This window comes from Epinephelus fuscoguttatus, linkage group LG3, assembly GCF_011397635.1.
Source record: "Epinephelus fuscoguttatus linkage group LG3, E.fuscoguttatus.final_Chr_v1".
Lineage (NCBI taxonomy): Eukaryota > Metazoa > Chordata > Actinopteri > Perciformes > Serranidae > Epinephelus > Epinephelus fuscoguttatus.
In genome coordinates, this window is record NC_064754.1 from 22,233,572 (window position 1) to 22,246,361 (window position 12,790).

The 12,790-nt window shown below is 41.3% G+C and overlaps 1 protein-coding gene across 5 annotated transcripts in view; it reads right to left on the reverse strand.

The window, feature by feature from the left end:
* Window positions 1–12,790, reverse strand: part of inpp4b (inositol polyphosphate-4-phosphatase type II B) — a 311,501-nt gene that overhangs the window by 132,102 nt on the left and 166,609 nt on the right. Inside the window, exon 1 of one of the 5 annotated variants that reach the window (XM_049567194.1) lies at window positions 3,366–3,436. The exons of the other annotated variants lie outside the window; for them this stretch is intronic. The gene's annotated coding sequence lies outside the window, so the exon portion shown is untranslated. Of the gene's footprint in view, window positions 1–3,365; window positions 3,437–12,790 lie in introns of those variants that run through there. 5 annotated transcript variants of the gene reach the window in all.

Below are 12,790 nucleotides of genomic sequence, written 5' to 3' on the forward strand. Positions count from 1 at the left end.
CATTAGAGTTTTGAAGGATGCTCCCCTGCTTTTATAAGGATTTCAATAATGAGAATTAGCTTTAGACTAATCTGAAAAGTGTTTCATATTTTAAAAAGTCTCTTTCAAAACAAGCATTAAAAAATTATCTCATAGTCATGGTTGTCTTGTACTCAGGCCAATATGGCAGGTTCTGCTCGTGAGTTTTGATGTAGTTGTCGGATATTATCATAGAACAGTTGTTCCCAACTTGTTCAGCCACAGGGTCCAGATTCTACTCATTAGTTCAAAGTCCACACAGTTAAGTATATTCAGCGCCATACTTGCCTTTGGCCATGTTGTCGAGCTAGTTTGCTGTATTTGTCAAGTGGCTGTCCATTCTACAGCAGAAAACTGCACTTCAAAATAAAAGCCATGTGCCAGAAATTCCCTGTACTTTCAAAATAAAGAGTGTTTTTTACGAACTTAATAAATTTGCGAGTCACTTACAATCCTTTAAGAATGGACCCGTGACCCACCAGCTGGAACCCACTGTCAAAGACTGAATGAAAATAATGGATGTAGCCACTGTAATGTCACCTGCTGGTTTGTGGACACCCATTTTTAAGCCTCTAGTTTTGGCATTTTGACCGTCGCCATTTTGGACTATTGGAGCCAAGTGATTATATTTGGACCAGGCTTTGAAGACAATTTTACATAGTGGCCAAATGCAGAACTACAACTTCTGGGTCTGTCTTGTGGTGCCGTTGGACCAAAAAAGACTTTTTCCCATAGACTTACATGGTGACAAAGAATTCTGTAAATCAGTGGATAAACTTTTTGACCATCATAACTCATGCAAAATGAGTCATTTGGTCGAATAACATTTTTAAGTCTAGAAGAGCCATATTATTAAATTATTTTTAAAGAGGAAAGCTAAACTGGGAGTTAGCTACCCAGTCAGCAGAATCCTCTGGTGTGCTTTCTCTGTAGACCCCACAATGTGGAAGGTAATTTTATACCCAGAAAGACTAACGTTTTGGCTTCATGCACCGCAGAGCAACTTTCATAGGAATAAACGGGGCCATGCCTCCAACGCTGTATCCAGTTCTCTTTATTTATTCATGATTTGGACAAGAGGGTGATGCTAATCCTAACACTAGCTGCTAGCTTGGTTAGCATTTGCATTCTGTGGTTAAAGCTACAGTGCGTAACTTCTATCGTCTCCCAGCGGATAATGTGTTATTACAACTAATAAGCCCGTGACACTTCCATGTACACAGAGTAACACTTGCCAGTCGCCACACACTGTACACAGAGTAACACTTGCCTTTGTGGTAGGATCCACTTCTGAACCGCGTCTCGGCCGCTTCTCTACCATGTTGCTTTCTCTTTCTACCTGCGCTCTACCTCTTGCTATGACACTCTCCTCCCCCTCCCTTCTTGTTGTGAGGAAGCATTTCCTGTGTGCCAGCGCAGGAATGTCGCCAGTCAACACGCATACTAAAAATGATATATATTGAAAAATACCGCGAGATGTTAGAGGAGCCAATCGGCTTAATCAGCATTGTGTCATCTCCTCTAGTAGTGGCTTGGGTGAAACGGACATTTACGGACCTGTAGAAGTTACACACTATAGCTTTAACTATGATAATGCTAATGCTAATTTTTGCTAGAAAGAAACAAGCTCAAAACCATTAAAGTGAAATGTACTCACGGAAAGAACTGAACGGCCTTTCAACTGATCAAGACTTTAAGCTACGGCTATGTCTTAACACTGTGAATCTGGGGTTACACATTGGTTATGATACCTTACGATCTTAATTATGCGTAACTTTAAGCCTCAAAAAATTGATATTGGTGAGTTATAAAAGAATTTCACCCTCTATATAGCTGTCATGAAGGGGCATATTAGCTATAAATACCCAAATTGTTTTGAGAACCAGGCTGTTAACATGTTTATTTCTGTTGTAAAGTTGAACATTGCAGTGTGGGGGTCTGTAGGGACTGACTCGCTTTTGAAGCCAGCCTCAAGTGCCCGTTAGAGGAACTGCAATTTGGCTTCTTCTTTTAGCCCTTGAGGTTGCTGTTTGGATATAACCTATAACCTGTTGTTAAGGCACATTTAATTGTTCCAGTCTGTCCAGTTTAGAGAAAGCATGGCACGCTTCTGATGCTGTGCACTTCTTGTGATGTTACTTACACTGGTCCTGAGGCGGTTATGTGAGGCAGAGTTATCAGAGTGTAATAATACTGATTTGTACTAAGATACAAAATACTTTGATGTGTTCTTCCAGTGTTTTTTACCATTACATGCCTTATTAATCATTTGTACTATTTTGTCTGCTTTATGAATACCTTTTGCATAGTATCAAAGGCACCAGACACACCTACAGTACTGTAAGACAAAAGTATGACTGGTTGTGCAAACATGAAACTGAAACAAGAGATGAATGCCTTCTGGGTCTGGTTTTGATAAAAAAGAAAGCTAAACTTTTATCTTTTTCAACTCTAGAAAGATTATTGAGTGTAAAATCATGGAAGTGGGCTCCTAATTGGCATAGCTTTCCATGACTTAACTTCTGTGCTCACATAATTCAGTGATAATTCTTATCTCACTGTGGAGTCAAACAAGTGTAAATTACCATGAGAACACATAAAGGGCTTAAAAAAAATCCATATCTAAACTAAATTATGAAGTGGACCGTGAGGAACAACAAGGATACATTACTGTGCATTATGATGAAGAACTGAATCAATATTTTAATATCTGAGTGATGTTAAAACTGGAGCTACAATGCTGCAGTTTTGTCAATACTTAATGCATTTGGTCGTTTAATTAGCCAGCTGTTTGAGGAATACAGCTTGCTGTGCTGAAATATGGGCTCCAGTGACAAACAAACTCAATCATTATCCCAGTCTATTATGCTGTCTTTGAAAGTGTTGCACTGAATATCAAGTCTCCATATTTTCGGGAGGGCTGGAGATTTTTCATTGAATGCATTTACCATTCTCTCTAGTGTGCTATTTTTTTTTTTTACCATTGTATATCTGCAATATGCCAGGGCAGGATATTTTCTAGGACTGTGAATGTTGTTTTTTAATCAGATAATGTCACAATTCAATGTGCACAGACAATTCAACAAAATCACACATCATCCAAACGCTGTGAACTGAAGGAGGTAAAAGAAAGTATGGATGTAGCTTTCTGTCAGTGCTGCTTGTGGCTGTCAGTGGCAGCTGAATATGAAAATACAAGAGCTGTAATATGCTATCTCTTGCTTTTCAAAAACATTTAAAGTGACAAATTTCTGAGCTAAAACTATAGGAACCAAGAAGATATTTCAGCACTTTACTCACACTTCATAAGCACTCAAAGGAGACTGGACTGAAAAGTAAATACTCACTGAAAGCTGACTGCTGAGAGACAGGGAAAACTCCTTTTAGGATTTCTCCTCCTGCAGTTATTGTACGTACAAAGAGATCTATAGAGCCATGTAAAGTTGCAGAGCGGCGGACAAGTTAATATCCCTCTTTCTCACAAAACAGTTTATGGTTCCTGAGTATCTGTGATTCACAGTCCCTGAAGAAGGATGAGGGGGGCGAGAAAAAAAGGTGTTCATACCTGCTCTCACATACATTCTTTCAGCTTGTCAATGCTTGCCCCAAACAAAAAGCCCTTTCTACCACTCTATTAGTTTTCTATCTCCCTCTATTCCTTCTCTTGCCCACGTAATCATGTTTTGGCTGCGTTCTTTTGGTGCGAGGCCAACTATCAGCAAACCACGGTTTTTTGACAGAAGTACTACACAGGGCACCAAGAATGAGAAGAATGTGATTCAGAAACGTTACACAGAAAATCAGATTCCCATGTCCGTGTTTATCTATGTCACAGAAAAAGCTTCAGGCAGGAGAAAAAGAAACTCAGCTTGCAGCCTGCCCTTGGTACACTGGAAGCACACTACTGAAGCCTTCCCCCACACTCTCGGCTTTGGTCCATAAACTTTAACGGCTAACCCCACTGCAGACTCGGTGATAAAAATCAAGGCTCCTTCACTTGCAGTCTGTAAACATGACTTGGTAGCAGGTCCAAAGCCTGTACAGCCCCATTCAAATCCCCTCTATTGACTCAAGTACTATATCTAAATTGCAGCACAGCAAACTAGAAGCTGTTTCGATAGAGCTGCATTTTAATAGACCCTTTTTGTCTCTGTCAGCAGCACATGAGACCGATCCATATGATCATACACTTGCAACATGCAAGTGTTTATTATCAGCTGCTTATTGCGAACTGCCGCTATCAGCTCAACCTGAGGGAGGCTGTGGTTAGCAGCTTCCCCTTCTCTGTATCTGTGGTTCGACTTGAGGCCCACAAATGCAGCAAACGGAAAGAAGATGCACACACACTGGAGAAAGGATGCACTTTATCATTTTATCACCCACAAAACATGTTGCTAAGCTCAACATCCTGTTTGTCACATCATCTCTATTATCTTGGTTGTGGCATTAGTATAAGCTTTTGCTGTCTGGCATCGTGACATTTTTCAGACAAACAATAGCTGACTGAAGCCTGTAATTTTGTGCACAACAGACAACATAGGGTTCTGTGTAGTAAGTTCCCTTACATACCCGTGGATAGATAACAGGGAATGCGCAGGTTGCAATTCCCTGCCCTTATGTAACAGCAAGAAGCTGCTAGCTCACCCCCAGGCCTGTAAGGCTACAGGCTATGCTGGGTTTCTCTCTCTACCCCGCTTTCTTCCTCTTACACACACACACACACACACACACACACACACACACACACACACACAACTAAACACAAACACACGCACAGTAATAGTACTATAATATGCTAGCTCATGCCTGAAGTGGTTGATAGCTCTCTTCTTCAGAGAGCAGGGCTATAGGGGCTGTGAAAGTAAACAGCTCGGATCAAACCAACTCTCAGCTCCCTTTGAAGAGTGGGAGACAATTACGGAGATCAATGGTGCAGCCCAGAGGTGGTTAACAGCCTAGACAGGCAGACAGACAGGGATTGATGCCCCGTAATATCTAGAGAGTCTGCTCCTCAATGACTTCACTGTACAGCCAAATCCAAGGTGCACTGCATCCTCGCTGAACATACATGCCGAAACACACGGAGCTCTGCCCCGAGGATAGACGCACTGTACCTGAGAGCATTTATCCCTCGGTGTGCCAGACTCAAACACTGTAGTGTGGATTTTGCTGCAATACATTTCCAGTTGGAACAGATGGGGGTCAAACCTCTGTGTGGGTGGACAGCCTTTCCTGTAATGTTTCTCCAATAGACTGGTAGTGCTTTGGTACTAATCACTACCTTCACTTTAGATGAATACTACATAGCGTAAACTTTTATTAGAAAATAATCAGAGGCTCACCTGTGCTTGTGCATAACTGAGTGCATGATTTTCTGTGTGTTATGTGGAAGCCACATGCTTCTTTGAGCTATCTTTGACATCGTTTGTAGAGTGATAACGAGTGCAAAAACTGACTGAAAAACCGCACTACCCAGCACCAACTGTGAGTGTGTGTGTGTCACTCATGGTGCAAGAGGTGAGCCTCAAACTGTAGCTTAAAAGCTCGGGCAGCACACTCATGCTTACCGTGTAGGAGTTACTGAACAAGCTCTCCTGCCCCTTCCATTCCCGTGGGATAACGTAAAGCTAGGTCCGCTCAGAAGCTGCGGTCTCAGACGTCTCACACCACCTTGACTTAGTAAACAAAAAGATGCAGGAAACAGTGGGAGAAGTGCAACAGCCGCTAGATATTTTTGTTCCTCAGCACACCACAGCCATATTAGTTGCCTAAATGACATATTTGCCAGTTGATGCGGAACAACATCAACAAAAAAGCCTTTTGAACTAAATATACTGCTTATGTGAAAGTAGAATCTGTCCTTGGTGGCTATGATAGCAGATGAATAGTGTTCAAAAGTGTTTTTTTTTTGTTGTTCTTGTGTACACTCATGAATAGCATATAAGATTCTTTAAAAAAGGGAGAGATAAGATCAAAACAAATATATTTGTATTTCCTGGGGAGGGAAAAAATGCCTCTTGAAGATGTTTAAAGGCTTCCCACCCTCTTTGGGTGTGCAGAGGGGGAAACAATGTTGGCTGATTTCTGATTATCATATAATTCCATCTGTGCTAACAGAACGGAACAACAAAGCAGCGACAAGAACCCTTCTGCCCCACACTCATTTACTTTTCAGTCCTCTTGGGTGAGGAGAGGAGGAGAAAAGCAATGTGGCGTTATCTCCATCAACAAACTTAGAAGGCAGACTGCTGTGCGAGCGGTGATACACTTTAATGTTTGCTAACAGCGATGCTCGGACAGATAGGGAAAGTTACTGTCATAAAAAAGCTGTATTACATCTTTTTTAACTGACCAACTGTAGGGTTTTAATTGCACCTCAGCGTGACTATACAGTCCGCTGGCACCCGCACACACGATTACGACTGCTATTTGCCCGCAGGCTTACGCATGCATGTGCAGACACACAAAAACACACACTGTACAAGACCCTGGCCTGGCTGGCAAGCTCATCAGTGGCTCAGTTAGCCATGGAAAATAGCTGCCTTTATACACACACACACACACACACACACACACACACACACACACACACACAGCCAACAAGCATCAGCACTTTCCACCAGTGCCTCTCAAAGGAAACCATTACACTGCAGAAACCCGCGGGAAGCCAGGCAGAAAGGGGATTTTCTCAAGCACTTTTTTCTCTTCCTCTCTTTCTCTCTCTCAAAAAAGAAAAACTAACTTACACTAAGCTACTTTTGCCAGAGAAAAAAAAAGATTACAGTCAGCCAAGCGTCTAATTCACCTGTGACCCAGTAATTCATTTGGCTGATACTCTGCTATTGCAGGTGACACTAACAATCACCGATATGATGGGTAGAGAGGTGCGGGAGGGTTGGAGAGGTATGGGTTGGGCTGATTGGTAGAGGAGATATTTGATTAAATTCTCAAATGAATAATGCATTATGAAATTGATCCAGACAAATCCCACCTTGAGGAGATTGGAGTAGGATTATACAGGGAAGGGTTTGGGAGAGGTTATGACAAAGAGGAGGTTTCCTGGGAAGGTGCACTTCAGCAGCAAGTGGTTACCTGGTGCTTGATAAGGCAATTTGCAATTCTCAATTTATATGCGTGTCAGCTGCGCACAGATAGAACATAGTGCAACTTACATGCACAGTTGTAGATTATGTGAGATATAGCCTCAGTAGTACATTGCACATGTCCAAAGCCTTTTCTATCCGAAGGCCTTGAGGAAAAAAAACAAGCGCAAGCAGTTTCTGTTTCCTCCTCATTTTTTCGTTTTCAGAAAGTTTTCACAATTAATTGCATCCTGATGTATTGCTGACTTTAAGGAGATGTCAGTTTTATTCCACTAAAAGTAAACACCAAGTTATAAGATACAAGAATATAACCCTTCTTTAAAGGAATAGTCTACATGAGCAGATTGGTATTTCTCTCATGTCTGTATGGTAAATATCAAGCTGAAAAGCCGGCAGCCTGTTAGCTTATGTTACCATAAAAAAAACACAATGTGTTGTCTTTACATTTTGTTTTTTGCACTAGTTAAACAAATGAGATATAACGTGTTGATTTGTGAGCTTCAGGCGGATTTAGCTATGTTTGGATGGAACCAGTCTGGTCGTTTCCTCTGGACCCCAGTCTTTGTGCTAAGCTAAGATAAGCGGCAGCTGGTTCCAGCTTCATACTGAACAGACAAATACGAGAGTGGTAAAGATCTTCTCATCTAACTCTGTGCAACACAGTGACTAAACATATTCTCCAAAATGTCGAAGTAATTTAATTTTACTATCAATTATCATTTGTTTTGCTCTATCTGTCTCTCCATATTTTCTGCATGCTTTCATATTACTCTGTACCAAAAATACTCTATAACAAAAGATGATGCATTACAAGCTATGCCAATGGTATGACACTTCTGGTCTCCTGATTGGGTGTATTCGCCTTTACCCCGCATCCCCCCACCTTATTTTGAAGTGTTGTGAATGTCATGTGGATGGATGCAAGCAGATTCACTATTTACAGTACAAATTTAATGTTTGCTCCTCATTTGATCTGCTAGCTTAATATCTTCTTCTTCTTGGGGTGGCTGGACTCAGCCTTAGAGATAGGGGAAGGAGATCGGACATCCGCAGGGAACACGGCGTAGAGAAAGGGGTCAGTTGAGGTGGTTAGGGCATCTGATTAGGATGGGCGCCTCCTGTTAGAGGTGTTTCGGGCACATCCCACTGGTAGGTGGCCCCGGGGCAGACCCAGAACATGCTAGAGGGATTACATATCTCATCTGGCCTGGGAACGCCTTGGAGTCCCCCAGGAGAAGCTGGAAAGCATTACTGGATGGAGGGACGTAGGGGTGCTTTGCTTGGCCTGCTGCCCCAACGACCCAGCCCCAGCTAGGCAGATAAAAAATGGATGGATGGATAGATAGCTTAATATCTGATATCAACTGATTACAACATCATCTCAGTTGTTGCCAGATCTTGAGAGTGTGTTACTGAGAGACACATGTCTTGCACACAGTTATTTTTCTCCCAATTTGTATACCTCAAAAATGCCATTTTAGCATCAGAATGTTTGGAAGATATGTGTCCTGAGAAAATGGGTCCAATAGTTACTTCAGTGACTTTGAGGCAAAAGAATAGGTCATAACTAGACATGTTCTGATACCATGTTTATTTTTTCCACAATAGCGATTCCAATACCGTTGGGTCAAAAAAAAAAAAAATTGACAGCTGTTTACTTTTAACCCTGTGTGGATGTGAAATGATTGCTATCATTGTTGTATGGCATGGCTTAGGTTAAACCCCTTATGTAACTTTAACAAACACATATAGAGAATGAATGCCATATAACTGTCTTTTATCCCGTGTAAAATATTACCGTATTGCGGACATTTTGCTAATGGCTAATGGTACACTATATCAACTGTTTTTTGCTGCTCTAAAACAGCAGTTGCAAGTGGCTGCATAGTATAACTTCCTGTCTAGGCTACTGTTTTAGCACACTAATAAATAATTGACTTCCAGGAAAACTGGGGTTTTATTTAGATATGAAACTACTTTAAAGTTTATTGATAAATGACTTGGTATTGGAAGGGCTGGGCAATATGAAGACATTATATCCCTATCGAGATATAAGACAATACAGTACAGGCCAAAAGTTTGGACACACCTTCTCATTCAATGCGTTTTCTTTATTTTCATGACTATTTACATTGTAGATTCTCACTGAAGGCATCAAAACTATGAATGAACACATGTGGAGTTATGTACTTAACAAAAAAGGTGAAATAACTGAAAACATGTTTTATATTCTAGTTTCTTCAAAATAGCCACCCTTTGCTCTGATTACTGCTTTGCACACTCTTGGCATTCTCTCCATGAGCTTCAAGAGGTAGTCACCTGAAATGGTTTCCACTTCACAGGTGTGCCTTATCAGGTTAATTAGTGGAATTTCTTGCTTTATCAATGGGGTTGGGACCATCAGTTGTGTTGTGCAGAAGTCAGGTTAATACACAGCCGACAGCCCTATTGGACAACTGTTAAAATTCATATTATGGCAAGAACCAATCAGCTAACTAAAGAAAAACGAGTGGCCATCATTACTTTAAGAAATGAAGGTCAGTCAGTCCGAAAATTGCAAAACTTTAAATGTGTCCCCAAGTGGAGTCGCAAAACCATCAAGCGCTACAACGAAACTGGCACACATGAGGACCGAGCCAGGAAAGGAAGACCAAGAGTCACCTCTGCTTCTGAGGATAAGTTCATCCGAGTCACCAGCCTCAGAAATGGCAAGTTAACAGCAGCTCAGATCAGAGACCAGATGAATGCCACACAGAGTTCTAGCAGCAGACCCATCTCTAGAACAACTGTTAAGAGGAGACTGCGCGAATCAGGCCTTCATGGTCAAATAGCTGCTAGGAAACCACTGCTAAGGAGAGGCAACAAGCAGAAGAGATTTGTTTGGGCCAAGAAACACAAGGAATGGACATTAGACCAGTGGAAATCTGTGCTTTGGTCTGATGAGTCCAAATTTGAGATCTTTGGTTCCAACCGCCGTGTCTTTGTGAGACGCAGAAAAGGTGAAGGGATGGATTCCACATGCCTGGTTCCCACTGTGAAGCATGGAGGAGGAGGTGTGATGGTGTGGGGGTGTTTTGCTGGTGACACTGTTGGGGATTTATTCAAAATTGAAGGCACACTGAACCAGCATGGCTACCACAGCATCCTGCAGCGACATGCCATCCCATCCGGTTTGCATTTAGTTGGACGATCATTTATTTTTCAACAGGACAATGACCCCAAACACACCTCCAGGCTGTGTAAGGGCTATTTGACCAAGAAGGAGAGTGATGGAGTGCTGCGGCAGATGACCTGGCCTCCACAGTCACTGGACCTGAACCCAATTGAGATGGTTTGGGGTGAGCTGGACCGCAGAGTGAAGGCAAAGGGGCCAACAAGTGCTAAACACCTCTGGGAACTCCTTCAAGACTGTTGGAAACCATTTCAGGTGACTACCTCTTGAAGCTCATGGAGAGAATGCCAAGAGTGTACAAAGCAGTAATCAGAGCAAAGGGTGGCTATTTTGAAGAAACTAGAATATAAAACATGTTTTCAGTTATTTCACCTTTTTTTGTTAAGTACATAACTCCACAAGTGTTCATTCATAGTTTTGATGCCTTCAGTGAGAATCTACAATGTAAATAGTCATGAAAATAAAGAAAACGCATTGAATGAGAAGGTGTGTCCAAACTTTTGGCCTGTACTGTATATCATCTTAGATTTTGGATACTGTTGTATTGTGGTATGATATTACTGTTGTTTTTTCCCACATTTAAAGGCCGCATTACAGTAAAGTGATGTATATTTATCAAAATGCCAGAGCTTTCTATTTGTTTTAACACTTGCCTCAACCCACTTAATCTTTATGTCCACGTTATTGATGAATACTGATCAAAAAACTCATTGCTTAATATTTTTTTGGAAAAAACAACAACTACAATTGTCATTCCTACAACTCTGTCGCATCAGAAAGGGTATTTGGTTACTATTCCTTGCATTAATGAATTGCTTTTGAGGAGACTTAAAAATATTCTGATATATATCGTGTATCGAGATATTGCCAAAAAATACCGTGATATAATTTTCAAGCCATTCCGCCCAGTCCCAGGTATTGGATCAGTGCATAAACATGTACACAGACAATGTCGGCAGTTTTTGAGGCATTGCTGATATTAGTATCAACTCTAGTCATAATCTGTGCTCACGTTCACTCTCCCATTGGACTGAATGGACTCAGGTCTCCTAAAGGGGCCGGGACAGTATGAACACTGACAGTGCTTTTATTTTATTATGCATTTACATAAGTGCACAAGCTGCATATGTGAACACTAATATTGGTTAGTTATCTTCTTCACTTTGTTTTCTATACATATTCACATATGATTGTGTGCATATAAAAGTCACACAGTGTATGTTCAGTGATTACATATGGACGCCACACTCTCTCTAAAGTTAGTGTTACAAATGCTGCTTTGCAAATACTAATGAAAACACACTTAATTCACTGGCTCTGAACCCAACGTCTCCAGTGAGGCTTCCTTGTAATACTTGTCTATAAATAGAACGTTTACTGGTGTACTTCACTTGTGTTAACTTGTGGCTTTGCCCTGGAGAGAAAGGGCGTCTCCTCATGGCAACGGCACCAGACATCTGCTCAGCAGTTTTTATAAGTAATTAGCTTCTCTGCTTAGATTTAGTTGGTTGCTTTTAATGAGCGTGCACTATTCCAACAACTATTTTAACGAATGACTGCTTACACCCTCACAACAAAACCTAGAGTGCACTTAATTTCCAGCAATTGTAAATATTCATTGGCGCAATGAGTCACTTTATTGAAGTGCATGTCAACACAGTGGGGGGAGCGATGTGGGAAAACAAAGTAATTATCTGGTGCCTTCCTAAATACAGTAAACTGAAGTTTGAAGTATTGTCAGCCAATGAAAATGATATCATTACTGTAAGAAAGCACTTCAGAAGCTGAGGCTTTGGGGAGAGCCCGAAATGTTTTCCAACACATTGCTCCAGCGGGACATGTCACTCTGCTAGCAGTCTGTCCACGGGGCTTCTGAGATGCCATGTGAGACATATGTATGTAGTGCTAACCTGACATGGCAGAGTGAGTGCTCAGTTGTCAATAAAAATGCTTTAGAGTGTTTAAACTTTCTTTTCTCCAGGGTCAGGGACCATTTATTCCCCCTCAATTGTCATCCGTCTGGCTCCAACACTTTTACAAGTGTGCTAAAGTTAACAGGATTTTCTTTTTAATAAGAAAAGGCAGACAGAGCAGTGCTTTCAAAGCTTTGAGGGCAATCTCACCCTATCTGCGCAGTACTTCACGTTGAAGAAGCACTTTAATTCATTACTATGTCAAATTTATCTGTCTCATGAAAGGCAAATCCCATTCAGGTCCTGGAGGCTTGCCATAAGGTATATATTCTGAATCCATAATATTAAAATCTGCCATGGTGTCTTTAATGATGAGCTTGATTTACAGGCTGTGTTCACAAACAAGACAGACTCTACCTCTCTAATATTGGCTTATCATCCATACATTTTCCATGCAACTAGCCTCTTCTTACCCATTAGCAGTACTTTCCCAGTTGCTTTAATTAAGCAATATTACACAAGAGGATGATGCGGCAATCATGCCAATGATGACGGTAAAGCTCAGTCTCGAGTGTAATATTGTA